The 15,695-nt window shown below is 35.1% G+C and overlaps 1 protein-coding gene across 1 annotated transcript in view; it reads right to left on the bottom strand.

Moving 5' to 3' along the window:
* The window catches only part of LRP1B (LDL receptor related protein 1B), a 2,167,013-nt gene that overhangs the window by 1,940,793 nt on the left and 210,525 nt on the right, over positions 1-15,695 (bottom strand). The window lies entirely within an intron of this gene.

The raw sequence follows: 15,695 nt of genomic DNA, 5'->3' as shown, positions 1-15,695 counted from the left end.
TCCTTTACTTCCTTAGAGCAAACCCAGTCTAGATTTTGCTCATCAGATAATGTCTTCCTTAAGTTGTGGCAGACATTCATTGATTTTGGTATTCATGACTGGCAAGTGTCCAGAAGAGTTACCTTAATCAGTGACATCGTCTTTTGATTTTAATCTGCTTTTCCAAACTTCCAGTCAATTTTCTGAGCTATCTTTTCAATAAATTCCTTCTCTCCTTTAGTTAGCTAGTGTAATTCTCAGTTGTTACAACCAAAACCCAGACCGATACATATGGTAGTCTGCTAATTGTATTGATGAAGTTTTTCTACACTTATCTAAAGATACTAATGGGAAAATCATAAATCATTTCTGAGTTTTGCTTCGGTTTTTGCCCTCTGCTTTCCCTCATCTTTTTTTTTTTTCCCCCTCAAACTATGGTTAGGAAGGAACTATGATGGTTCACATGTTTGCTCGTTTATGGGAAGACAGTTGTTTCAGTCCCCATGAACTGTGATACTTTACAGTTTTAATTTTAATTGTCTTCTCTTTCTTATCATGGAAGAAAAATTTGAAATAAAAATTCTTAAATCTGTCATATTCTCGTTTCTTTAAATCATTCCTTCTTAGAACATAAAGTAGGCACATACAGTGTAGTATAAACATATGGAAATGGCATTCATTTAATTTATTCCACAAATCTCACAGATTCTGCTTGAGCTGAGCACAAGATTGGCATCTGAGTTACAGAAGTGAATAAAATAGTCCCTAAATTCTTGAACTTCATTGTCAAGTCAGAGTGATCCAGAGATGAAAAAAGTAACTGTTATTACAATAAAAATAGCCTAGGGTAGGACAGCTTTCAAAATATTGCAAGAATCCACGATCCATAGAAGTAGCTGACTATGGAAAATGAGGGCTTTTAACTGTTTTGTCTACTTATTGCCTAAAAGATCTTTCTAAAGTGTCCATGTCATTTCCAGGAACACATGGCACAATCTGGCACATTCAAGCCACTGTATCTTTGATTTAAAATTATCTAGGAATGCAAAATTCTGAAACTCTGGCCTATGCTAGTGCCTTGAGACTTTAAAATATTAATCTAAATAATAGTTACAACCAGATTCTCCATAAAGATACTAATGATTTTAAGTACTTGAGCTGCATCATTATAATGACCATATTCCCCTTAGTTTAATTTGAACATTTTTAAAAACAAAACTTGACATTTTAAGTCAGCAAGGGAGACTCACTGCAACACAGGATACATATATCTGTCTTAAATGCCATAATTATTGGATAAGACTCTGCCAAGTAACTTACTCCTCGGGGACTTCAGAGGTACATCACCTTCCAAGACACACAGGGACTATTTAGTGAACTGTTTGACTGATTTTTTCAGTAGAACATCTGGTAATGATAGTCCAAATATCAGTCTTTTGAGAAAATTAACTATCCTCCAAAATGAATACCAATCATTGTGGTGGGCCAGCAGAAGGGATGGGTAGTTAATTTGTTCAATGAGTTCAACCAACTCATCCTGTTGGTTTGGGATTTAAACCAAATTGGCTACACTTTACAGAAAGGTATTCCTTTGTTCTTATGTAATGTGTTTAATCTCACAGCATTTTTAAAACAGAAGCAATTTGAAGAATTTTTAAGCAAACTCTCATTTTATGATAAGGAAACTGACTTACCAAATGTTATCAGACTCATTAAGATACACTCTCTTTTCACTTTCCCTCATATTTTTATGTTTTTACCAAATGGAGTTTCAAGCTGCTTCTCATTAACTTCGACTGGCTATCATTAAAATGAAAGCCATTATTTTTAGTTTCTTAGAGGCTACATACTCTTCCATATCTATGAGATGTTAAACACGCTGTTTTATTTTTTCTCCTTGGAGCTTACATGAGCAGTATAGATACACACAGACATCCGCACACATATGTGCTCATTTACATGAGAGTGGTAAAATACATAAACACTATACTTATTCTTGAAAGTCCAGAGAAGTCTGATAATTGCTCTGGCCAATTTTAAGTATATTTTCCCATGTACCAAGTAGAAATGATTATCATAGACTCTACAATGGACACTGCAGAACTAAGCACTTGGAAAGGTGTAAAGATGACTGAGAGGTTACAAGCTTTAGGATATGTTAGTTTAAAATCTAATGGTGTGCATGGGGGAGGGATAGAGGGATTAGACAATTACCAGGGTATTCTCATTAAAAAGAACTTGGAACAATACATAATGTTGTTATATATTTTTTTAAAAGGTGGTGGAGATACCAAACCAAAAGATCAGGAAAGGTTTTTTGCTTTTTGTGTGTGTGTGTGTTGGGTGGAGACGGGGGGAGTTGTTTGTTTTTTGAAGCTTTACTGGTGTTTAGATTAATCACAAAAGGTAGATAGAGCTGTTACTCAGGAAACAGAGGAAGAATACTGTTGAGATTGGCATGATCAATTCCATTTGGTCCTAAATAACAATTGGTGGTGGTTTAGTCGCTCAGTCGTGTCTGACTCTTGTGACCCCACTGACTATATATAGCCTGCCAGGCTCTTCTGTCCATAGGATTCTCCAGGCAAGAATATTGGAGTGGGTTGCCATTTCCTTCTCCAGGGGATCTTCCTGACCAAAGAATTGAACCCAGGTCTCCTGTATGTTAGACAGATTCTTTACCAACTGAGCTACAAGGGAAGGATAGCAACTATCTAAAGGATTCTCTTTGGATTCTTATAATTGATTCAAATTTTCAACCACTGAAAACATTCCATATTGATCCTATATAAAAAGAAAATATTTTAAAACATTATCTTATTCATAAAGTTCACTTCACAGGACTATTCATATGGCTAAATTATTTCATGAAAGAATTTTAATATAAATTTGATTTTAAGAATGAATAGATATATATTTTTAAAGAAAAGGTATTCTATTGAAATGGGATTTTGAGATTAGTAAAACAATTAGCAGAGGATATGTGATAGATAGGAATGTAAACAAAACAAATCTGGAGATAAAAGTTATATCATTTTCTAATCTAGAGCATTTTTTTTTGTCTTTATGACTCAGCTGGTATTTGAAATGAAAGGTGATACCAGCTTTGTCCTTAGTAAGATAACAGGCAGCAAAAAGGAAGTAGGTGGACTAGTTTGGGAATGATGTAGTTAGGGGTAGAGAGAAAAGTTACATTCACATAATTTCTTTGAAAGTAAGCAAAAAGCCTCGTTTTCACCTAAGGTGCATTTTAATTTTAAAACCAAGATGCAGGTACTTCAAGAGTGCTTTATACTTATTGAGGTTATCAGATCATCAACTCCTTAAATAAAACTATTTCTTTTTAAGAGAGCAATAGCTGTGTTCTAACATTAAAAGAATTAAGGCATTTTAGCCTGAGAAAAGAGGACATTTTAAGAAATAACAAAGCACATCGTTCATTACTTTGGAAATGTAAAGCACTGTAATACAAGCAAAGAACATTCTCTTATTAACATGAGAAGCAAAGTGATGACTTGGGGCCTCTGAACATTTTGAGTCTCCCTTCTTAATCCATATAAGCCTTCAATTTTACATTTTCCCTCAGACCTATAAAATATACTCAGACTCATACATAAAAGATTTCTTAGCAAAGCCATGTAATGCTTATGTAAGTATGTTTCACAAAAAGAAAAGAAATTTCAAATTATATTCAAAGTACAGGTTGTTACAAAGCATTAACCACAGAACTCAAAAGTGCTGTAAATTCAGATAAACCTTGATACAGATTTTCAATGCATGATCATCTTGGAATATTTATATGACTCAAACGCTCCAGTCATAAAATTTTAGCTACTTTTGTTCAGTTTCTTGAAGAGAATTAAGTTTTAAAAGAGAATTTACCAATCTTACCAAAACTAACAATTATAAGAAACTAATATTTCTTATGTGGTAAATCTACATAAAATGAAAAATTGTTGTTTAGTTGCTAAGTTGTGTCTGATTCTTTTGTGACCCAATGGACTGTAGCCCACCAGGCTCCTGTGTCCATGGGATTTCCTAGGCAAGAATACTAGAGTGGGCTGTCATTTCCTACTCCAGAATACTAGAGTGGGTTGTCATTTCCTTCTCCAGGGGATCTTCCTGACCCAGGGAATAAACCCATGTCTCCTGCATTGACTGGTGAATTTTTTACTACTGAGCCACCAGGGAAGCCCAAAATGAAATATATGGCAAAAAATGATAATATTTTCTTAACATTTACTAATTACCATGGTCATGATGAAGTTGAAAGAGGAGAGAGAGTGAAACAATTGGCTTAAAACTCAACATTCAGAAATCTAAGATCATGGCAACTGGTCCCATCTCTTCATTGCAAACAGATGGGGAAATAGGGACTTATTTTTTGGGGCTTCAAAATAACTGCAGATGATGACTACAACCATGAAATTAAAAGATGCTTGCTTCTTGGAAGAAAATCTATGACAAACCTAGACAGTGTATTCAAAAGCAGAGACATTACTTTGCTGACAAAGGTCCATCTAGTCAAAGCTATGGTTTTTCCACTAGTCATGTATGAATGTTAGAGTTTGGCCGTAAAGAAGGCTGAGCACTGAAGAACTGATGCTTTTGAAGTGTGGTGTTGGGGAAGACTCTTGAGAGTCCCTTGGAGTGCAAGGCAATCAAACTAGTCAGTCAACCCTGAATGTTCACTGGAAGGACTGATGCTGAAACTGAAACTCCATTACTTTGGTCACCTGATATGAAGAGCCGACTTATTAGAACAGACCTTAATTCTGGGAAAGATTGAAGGCAGCAGGAGAAGGGGATGACAGAGGATGAGATGGTTGGATGGCATCACCCACTCAATAGACATGAATTTGAGTAAACTCCGGGAGTTGATGATGGACAGGGAAGCCGGGTGTGGTGCAGTCCATGGAATTGCAAAGAGTTGGACACAACTGAGTGAGTGAACAACAAGAAAATCAATCATTTATTCATAAAATGCAGTATATTTTGTTATGACTTGTAATACATGATTATCAGACTTAACCTTTCATCACTGCTTATTTATATGACTGCTAATTCACTATTATGTTTTCATTCTTCCACTGCAAGTAGAATTTTTAAAATGACATTGAATACAAAAATATTCTATCAGAATATTTAATGGGAATATATTTTATCAGTGTACCATTTTAAAATCAAAGTAATCTGCAGTCTACTTCAGGTATATCATCTAAAATATCTTCCTAGGGATTATCAGGGAAATATTTTATCATCTTATTACTTAGGTCAAAATTGTGTGTATGTACTCTGTAGCTTCAGTGTGTTGACTCTTCGTGATCACATGGACAGTAGCCCCATAGTCTCCTCTGTCAATGGGATTTTCATGGCAATAACACTGCAGTGGGTTGCCATGCCATCCTCCAGGGGATATTCCCAACCCAGAAATAAAACCCATGTCTCCTGCATTACAGGTGGATTCTTTACCTACTGAGCCATCATTACATTACATCCAAATACCTATTTTTAAATTTTAGGATGAAAATTAAAAAGATGAGTAAAATTTTTATGTATAACATATTTTGGAAAATGTAGCTTTTTTGCTAATTTTTTCAATGATAAATTTAACATTGCAGCTTTGGAAGACATAAAAGAGCAATTAACATTTATAATTCAGCTTTCTGAAAAGTATAAATATTTAGAGCTGGTAAGACAGTAGGGGATACTCTGAGGTCAAAGACTAAGAAAATGAAGGAAATTAGAGAATTAAAGGGCATCTGACATCATTCATACATATTGTGGATATTTGCTGACTGTGGTGAAGAGAAGTAAAATATGCCACCCCAAATTATGCTACCTTGGTACACTGATGATCTTGAATTAAGTTACTTAAAAAATAGCAAGGACAATTTGATCCTCCTTTGTATCCCTGAAGCAAGATAAAAATCCTTCATGTGAAATGTGCTCTCCCTGTTCCTAAAGATACAGAGAAATACTTATCACTAGAGATAGGGAATGTAGGATGAAAAAATCCATATAACAAACCTTGTTACTTCTCCACTAATTAGCCAAGCCCAAACCCTTTTGTTTTATTAATTCTTCACAAATTTATTGGGTCTTTGCCTAAAGGGTATAAAAGCAACCTACTTTGGTCACTTCTTTGAGTCTCATATTTTTATAAGTCCTCATATACACTAAGAAAGAAACTAAAATCATGGCATAAGGTCCCATCACTTCATGGCAAAAAGATGGTGGCGGGGGGGGGGTATGAAAACTGTGACAGGCTATTTTCTTGGGCTTCAAAATCACTGCATAGAGTGACTACAGCCATGAAATTTGAAGACACTTGCTCCCTGGAAGAAAAGCTATTATAAACCTAGACAGCATATTAAAAAACAAAGACATCATTTTGCTGGCAAAGGTCTGTACAGTCAAAGCTATGGTTTCCCAGTAGTCAAATATGGATGTGAGAGCTGGACTGCAAAGAAGGCTGAGTGCTAAAAAATTGATGCTTTTGAACTGTGGTGTTGGAGAAGACTCTTGAGAGTCCCTTGGACTGCAAGCAGATCAAACCAGTCCATCCTAAAGGAAATCAATCCTGAATGTTCATTGGAAGGACTGATGCTGAAGCTGAAGTTCTCATACTTTGGCCACCTGATGTGAAGAGCCAACTCACTGGAAAAGACCCTGATGCTGGGAAAGATTGAACGCAGGAGGAGAAGGGGATGACAGAGCATGAGATGGTTGGATGGCATCACTGACTCAATGGACATGAATTTGGACAAGCTCTGGGAGATGGTAAAGAACAGGAAATCCTGGTGTGCTGCAGTTCATGGTGTTGCAAAGAGTCAGACACAGCTGAGTGACTGAATGGCAACAAAATACATAATAAATTAAATTTCTTATTCTCCTGTTAATCTGTTTTATGTCAACTTAATCATTAGATCAGCCAAAGAACCTAAAAGGGACAAAAGGAAAAGTTTCCTTCCCTACAACTGTCAAGGTGACTAACTGCTTTAAAGGTCTTCTGGGAACAGGGATCAAAAGCAAAACAAAGACCCACATAAGGAGATCATTTTACTCCCTTGATATAATGACAACACCAAAAGGCTACATTATGAATGTAAAGGACAAAATAAAAATAAATCCAACTGCAAGGAGATAGAGAAGAAAACTGCTGGTGAAAATTCACAACCACTATCCTGCTCTGACATAGGTTCTTGGCTTGTTTACTAAAGAGCGGTAGTCCTATATTTACTGAGAGTGACAAAAACAAAACAAGCTACAAAACAAACAAGTGGCAGTAAATAAACAACCACCGAAATCTCAAGCTAAGAATTTGAAATATTCCCACATTACAATCACCTTGGTAGAAATTTCTGAAAATCTTCTCTGGACTAATCTCTCCTATTTAATCCTAAAAGAATCTCCATAGATAAATTTTTAAGTAATAATAACTTATATGTAAAAATAAAAATTACTAAACTCACAATAAATCAAGCAACCATGAGTAAGAGTTTGGCAAAATAATAAATAGGATATGAAGACTTCACAAAAATAGATTTCAGGTAGTGAAATTATCTGATAAAAATAATATATATCAAAATGAATAAAAGAAAATAAAAATCAGTAAAAAGCAATTGACTATAAAAGGAACAAGTACACTTTAAAAGTATATAGATATTTTAGAAATTTTAAAATATACTAATTAACATGTAAAACCTAATAGTGGATTAATGAACTGAATTATAGAATTATTTCCTACAGAATTATTGAATATTGAATTATTTCCTATAGAATTATTGAATATAGCCAAGAAAGAGATAAAAAATATGAAAGGACGTTAAGACCAATGAAGACAAGAGTTATGATGGAAAAGTTAACTGACTAATCAGAAAGAGAAGAAACAGAGAGAGAATGAAAAGGATATTAGAAAAGATAATGAGTGAGAAATTTTCATATTTGATAAAATACATCAATACACAGAGCAGGAAGCACAAGAAAAGCAGGAGGAAATATATAAAGAAATTCAACCTTAGGCATGTTACACTGAAACTGTAGAAACAACCAACTAAAAAGATACTGGTTATAGAAAGAACAAATCCAAAAAGATAATGTTCTTAACGAGTTCAGAGAAATAGTATCTAGATTAGGCAAAAATATCACAATTATTTGTCCAAGCAATTTTGGGAATGAAAGAGTAAATATTATTATTCCATGATAACTGGCATACATGGATACTGTCCTAGGAAACTGGTAATCCCATTCACAAAGAAATGACAATGGAGACATGATTTCTTTATAACTAAGTAAAAACAAAAGAGTGGAACTTTATCTTCAGTGTATAGAGAAATATAAGTATAAATCTAAAAGATTTTATGAACCAAGAAATTATAGACAAGAAAGCTAAACATCAGCATATTCTCACTAAAGTGAAGTAATGGCCAATAAGCATTGGACATAATTCTATATATAAACAATAATATACTGCAAAATTATTAAAAATAAAATTAGAATAAATTATTTAACCAAATGGTGTAAAGATAAATCAAAGTTGATGGTAGTTTGTATTTTGTTTTTGTTATTTTAAAAAATATAAGAATATAGATGGATATTTGACATTGGTAAATGAAATAGGCATTTAAAATTTCTAAGATGACTATTAAAGTTATAGATATTACAAGTTTTAATCTTATAGTAATAAATGGATAGAGAAAAGATACAGTTAGGATAAAATATAGCATATAAAAAATTAAAATGCAATATGCCTAAAATAAGATGAAAGGGTGAATCTAAGCTTCTCAATACTCAAATAACTACAAAAGAAGAAATGATCCAGTTAGATGACAAAGATGACCATAATGGATTAAAAAAAATCAAGCTATATTCTATCAATAGAAGATATGTCTAAAACATCAAAATGAAGTGATGTTGAAAGGTAAATGATGGAAAAGATATACCTGGCAGATAATATGAGTCCAAATGTTTTTCTATTAATCTTAGACAAAATGGACATAAAGTTTGAAAAGCATTATTATTAAATCTAGATGATGACTACAAAATGTTCAGGTTCATCAGAAAGATATGTTAAAATTTGCATGCATCAAAATAATAGTTTTCATACATAATGGAAAATTGCAAAAATAATGCAAAGGTGGAACTCTTTTACATTGGCATAATTTAACATATCTCTCTCAATAATTAATAGAAGAAGCAGACAAAAAAATCAGTAAAGGTAGAGGATGATGTGAATACCATGATCTTAAACTTTATATTTACTTTGAATCTACTAACCATTGTATCAAACAACTGAAGAATACACACTATTTGAAAACAAAGAAACTTAAAGAGCAACTTAACTCATGAGTAGTGATGCACAAATCCTATATAAAATATTATTTGGTCAAAATATTAAATGTGTAAAATTATGACCAAGTTTGTTTATGTAGGGCTTCCCTGGTGGCTCAAAGGTTAAAGCGTCTCCCTGCAACTCGGGAGACCTCGGTTCAATCCCTGGGTTGGGAAGATCCCCTGGAGAAGGAAATGGCAACCCATTCCAGTATTCTTGCCTGGAGAATCCCATGGACAGAGGAGCTTGGCGGGCTACAGTCCACCGCGTCGCAAAGAATCGGACACGACTGAGCGACTTCACTTCACTTTGTTTATCTCAGGAATGCAAAGATTACTTGACTTTAAAAAATAAATTAATGTATTTATTACAGTAACATGGGCTTCCTGGGTGGCTCAGTGGTAAAGACTCTGCCTGCCAGGAGACCTGGGTTCCATCACTGGGTAGGGAAGATCCCTGGAAGAGGGCGTGGCTACCCACTCTAGTACTCTTGCCTGGAGAATCCCAAGGACAGAGGAGCCTGGAAGGCTATAGTCCACAGGGTCACACAGAGTCAGACACGACTGAAGTGACTGAGCAGCAGCAGCCCTAGCAGTAGCACATTAACATACCAAAGGAGGTACGGCATGTTCATTTCAAATGATACAGAAAAAATGTTGACTGTATTTCAACATCTATCATTGATTTCAATAAAAGCAAAGAAGGAATAGAATGGAATAGAAAGGAATACAGAATTACCTGAAAGAAACTATAGTAATTATTGTTTTCAATGAGGAATCTTTAAAAAATATTATCCTAAAATTAGAAACAAGATAGGATCATCCCTTCTACCAAATCCATTCAAGTTTTATTCAAAATAACTTATCCATTGCAATTAGGTGAGAAAGCTATTTAAGAATATGTTAACAGAAAGGAAGAAATAAGACTGTTATTATTTGAAAATAATACGATTATGCAGAAAATCTACAAAACTATGTGTGCTAAATCGCTTCAGTCATGTCCAACTCTTTTGACCCCGTGGACTGTGGCCCACCAGGCTCCACTGTCCACGGGATTCTCCAGGTAAGAATACTAAAGTGGGTTGTCATTTCCTTCTACAGGGTATCTTGCCAGCCCAGGGACCAAGGGCTCATCTCTTGAGTCTCCTGCATTGGCCAGCAGATTCTTTACCACTAGTGTCATCTGGGAAGCCCTATAGTTTAATGATTAGAATTAAGTAAGATAGTTTACCAAGACTGCTGTGTTTAAAAAGTGTATACAAAGAATGTTTACTTTATATTTTACAAACAAGCGGCAAATACATTATAAGTATTACAAGTAATTTCTTAAGACACAGAAACACCAATCATAATGCAAATCTTTGATAAATTGCAATGCACTGAAGTTCAAAATTGTTCATTAATATCATAATGACAGTAAAAAGACAAGTCAGAGTGGGAGAAGATACAAAATCTACAAAATACATGACAGAAGATGGGGATCAAGGAAGGTCACAAAGGTGACTTTTTTTCCTAAAATATTTTGAATATTTATAACTCAACTAATCTCTGTGGAGCCTGCCTCTGTAGGTTCATGGTCGCTAAAGGGATTTGAAATATTTTCATGAGTCTATTCTACGTCACACTAACTAATGAATAGAGTGCTTAAACCCAAAGGACTCATAAACATCCACTAAACAGGAAGGGGGAACCAACTGTGCTGAAATGCTGATAACTATGCGTGTAACTCACAATGTACTCTTCACAAGTTAGAGAAGAGTTACTATGGCTTCTCAGTAAAATGTTACCATGGTTTTAAAAATCGAAACCAGACAGTTGGGAAAAAGGTGCTGTAGGTAAATGTTGAATACACTTATCCTCACTTATATTTATGATTCAACCAAATTGGGTTGTCTTAGAAAGAGAGTTTGAAAAAATATTTTTTTTTCTCTAAATCCTTTTACTCTGGTATAATAAAATGAAAGTGTGTATGTAGATTCATTTCATCACTGGGAATTGAAAATCTCTCATTTGCAAAGAGAGTAGGATGTGATGGCAGCAGTTTTCAGAGTTACAATTCCTTTGAGAAGAACTAAAAGACATAGAATTTAAGAACTGAAAAAGACCTTAGGGATCATCTCTTCCAATCCTTCATGTTACAGATGCAGAAATCTCATCTGCAAAGATGAAGTTACTTACCCAAGGTCACCCAAATAGCCAGTGACAAAATAATAGGCTTTAATATGAATTAATGTATTTCAGTATTAGAGTTACAAAGAAATCAATTCAAGTTGAAATCTGATTTCCTGATGCACTTTTTTTTACACAGCCAATTTCTGTAAACATGTTTTAGAATGATAATATTATGGCTACAGTTTAGAAACAGATAACAGCAATAATATGACAGAGTAGAGTTGCTATTTCAGTTAAGCCAGATAAAAGGATTCACCATTTCAGGACTATAAAATAATATAAAGAATTGTGTTTATTCTGCTGTACAATACTCTATCTGATGAATTTTACCACACACACACACACAAAGGAATTAAAAACTTCACTGGGTAAAGTTTGTAAAAAGCATTTAAAAACCCTAGTGGTAACTAGAACAATGTTTGTCATGAGTGGGTATGGACACTCTTGTTTGATGGTACCTTTGCCAATCCAAATGCAGACCTAGCCACGGACCTCAGGGAGCTCAGGTTACCGTGGACACAACAGTCAATCGGCTGTAAGAGATGCTTAGAGCAGAAGCTCCTGCGATAGGAAAGCTTGAATCTTGAACCTATTCACGTATTCCCTGGAAGAGTGAGGATAAGCTGAGTTCTAAAGAAGAAAGTGCACTCACTGGGTTAGGGCACAGTAGGAAGAAGCATTCCAGGTCCAGGTATAAGGAAGTGTAACTAGAGCTCATGTAACTTGAGAGAAAATGGAATAATATGAAGCTGGTGCAAAAAACTAGGAGATAAACCATGGAGACTTTTGATAATGTTGGTTTTTATCTTAACGGCAAGAGGAAGACATTCATGTGTCTTACACAATGAGATTCTCTGTCAAATATATGTTTAAAATATTACTATTTCTGCAGACTTGAAAAAAGTTACTTGCATCTCTCTCTCTTTTTTAACCTATAAAAAAGTGACAATAAGTAGTATTCAAAGTAGAGAATAATGCCTAATGCTTACCCAATAAGTATTAATATCTTTCTGGAATATTATACAATTTTAATTTCTGAACAAGACTTATAAAGACAACTGAAGCACAGTATTTATTTACCTGCCCATCTTTACCTGTCACCTGGCCCAGTAACCTGTTTCTGGTAAGCATTCCAAGGACATTGCTAATTGTCTATTAGGCAAATAACCAGTTCATCTGAGTTGAAACTCTTCAATCAAAATATATAGGCAGGTGTGTTTTTGCCTTGCAGCACTACCCTCACATGCATCTTTCTTTTCTTTTTTCTTTTTAAACAGGATTGGCATGTTATTCAGGCAATGTTCTATTCAGTTAAGTAAATAGTGATATGAGCAATTCTTTGAAATGCATGTGAAGGACAGTAGCAGCTTGAACTCAAACTTTTTTGTTGGGAAAACTAGAATGCATGTAGCTTGAGAGGACATGGAATAATGTGAAGCTGGTAAAAAAAAAAAAAAAAAAAAAAAAACAACTAGGAGATAAACCATGAAGAGCCTGATCAATTTACTGCTGCTGCTGTTAAGTCGCTTCAGTCATGTCCGACTCTGTGTGACCCCATAGACGGCAGCCCACCAGGCTTACCCGTCCCTGGGATTCTCCAGGCAAGAACACTGGAGTGGGTTGCCATTTCCTTCTCCAATGCATGAAAGTGAAAAGTGAAAGTGAAGTCGCTCAGTCGTGTCCAACTCCTAGCGACCCAATGGACTGCAGCCCACCAGGCCTCTCCATCCACGGGATTTTCCAGTCAAGAGTACTGGAGTCCGGATCAATTTACTAGATCTCTCTAAAACTGGTGGTTTTTGATTGCTAATATTTTCCTTCCCTTTCCAGTACTTGGTACAGACTCAATTTCCCTGAAAACACAGTCTTCTGACAAGAGAAAGCAACTTTAGAAAGAGCCTATACTCGTGTGTATTCCTTTCTTTTTTTCACACCTCCTTATGAAAGAAACCTGAAACTCTAATTCTGTCAATTCCAATTCATTCAAGAGTTATGTCTACTAATAAATTTCCTGAACAAGTTTGCAGATTCTCAACACCTTCTGGAACGATCCTGTGCAGCAGTTTCTAACAGGGCTACTGCTTACTATACTTACTGAATATGAGCTATTTAGGGGATTTAAAATTTTGCTGTGGACAAGACTGACTTTCCTGCAGACTAGGAGCTTTAAGCCCAATAGCAGAAACATTCCTGTTACAGGGCATCACTTTGCTTAAGGCCTGTAGGGGGATTAACAAGATGGTGTCAGCCAGGCTCTCTCGCCCCATGCTCTCATGCCCTCTCACCCCATGTTCTGTAAACAGTGACTTGCATGATTCTGCAACAGTTGACATCACATATAGCACTGCACAAGTGCATCACGAGGCTTGGTCACAGGCTACTGTGCTCAGTAAGCCTATATGAGCTTCACCATGAAAGTCCTGGCTGCTGCTGCATTGGAGCTACACTGGTGCAACATCATGGTTATGTTATAAGAGGTTATGTTGTTACTAGATAATGGCTATATTATGGCTATCTTGTGGCTGCTGCTATGGCTGGTGCGTCAGCCAGGACACAGGGTGTGTTAAGGTTGTTGTGCCAGTCAGGAGCAAATAAATGTGTCTGCAATTCCTACAGCTCCTCTCATCTTCTTCCATCCTCTTGGCTCAAGCCTTTCCTACCCTGGGATTGACGAATGGTGCAGTGTGGACAGTGTGAACAGCAAGACAATTGGTGTTATGAATAGGATCAGCAATGCAATTGGTGTAGCTGGCAGGATGAGAAGTGATAACAGGCCTTTGCCTCTGAGTTTGGAAAGCCTTTCAAACAGTGACCACTAAGTTCAGGAATTTGGAGGGGCTTGGTACAGTTTTACTGAAGGTTATCTTAAAATTGCTTTCTTAATCAAGAATAAATTATTTTATATTTGAATTTAACAATCTAATTTTTCCCCTGAAGGTATTCAGAATTAGGTCCATAAACTAATAACATGTAATAAACCTGGATTCAATGTAATTTTGCATAAGCATTAGATTTTAAAAGTAAAAAGTTTTGTAGATTTATAATCCAAATATAATGAAAATAAGTAGCTAAGAGAGCTAAGAAGCTTACAACATTACGTTAAATTTGAATTTCATCTATTATCTTCATCTGTTTTGGAGGCATTTTAAAACAGACATTTTTTTTCCCCAAGGTACATAGCCTCTAATTAACTTATATTTTTAAATGTCAATTTGAAGTACTTAGGTGTCCAAAATCTGTATATAAGGTAAAGTATTATTACAATGGGTGTTGGCTTCAATTTCATAAAATGGTTACAATTTGTATCTCACTTTCAGAATGTGTTTTAATGTTACATTTTTCCTTTCAACCCCCTGCTAAGTAAAATAAATGGATACACATTAGGGTTCTGACCTGTTTAAGAGTTTGCTTTCTGAAGCACTATTCTATCCATAGGTAATAATAGTTTTATATTTAAATTACCAAATAAAGACCATGATTTACCAGCAGTCAGGTGACACTCCCTGAATCTATTACTAGTTCACCCTCCATTAATTCCTTCATTAAAACTCTATAATATTGAAAATCACCAGGGGAAAATAATCTATTATAAGGTTTCTTGATCCATTTTTTCATTTACTATAATCATAGGTACAATTCTGTCACAACTGAAGTATTCATAGATCTCTCTAAGTAGAATAGAAAAGCCTTTAATAGACATCATCTTGGTCTTGCAACCCCAGCATCATAATATTTTTCTGTCTCACTTCAGGTAATATCATTAAAAGTGACAATGACAGACCAAAGAGGTTAGAGGTTGAAAGAGGTTTACCCCAACAAGTAGCAGTATTTACCGCAGGTACTCTTACAATTTCTCATAGATGATGATGATAAAAATTAGAGCATGTTTTAATTGGGTTTTATTATTGTAATTTAATATTCAACAGAAATTGCTCTCCTTTTGCATGCTACTAAAAAGATAATATTGGTTTATTAAACTCTAAAATGCTAAGTACCATACCTTGACACCAATATATATACTATCTTTCCTCCTGTAGCTGGCAGGATATCAAGATATCCACTTGATAAAAGTGGTTATCTATTGCATTTAGGGTGTGGGCATCATCTGGAAAAATTTTGCCTTCCTCCAGAAGCAAGACTGAAATGGCTAAGAGATGCTGTGAGTCTCTGCATCCCTGGCTCTATTTGGACAGTCTCAGTAAGTTACATGT

The sequence above is a fragment of the Bos indicus genome, chromosome 2 (assembly GCF_029378745.1).
Source record: "Bos indicus isolate NIAB-ARS_2022 breed Sahiwal x Tharparkar chromosome 2, NIAB-ARS_B.indTharparkar_mat_pri_1.0, whole genome shotgun sequence".
NCBI lineage: Eukaryota > Metazoa > Chordata > Mammalia > Artiodactyla > Bovidae > Bos > Bos indicus.
The sequence above is the reverse complement of the archived record's forward strand: the minus strand, read 5'-3'. Positions and strand labels throughout refer to the sequence as shown.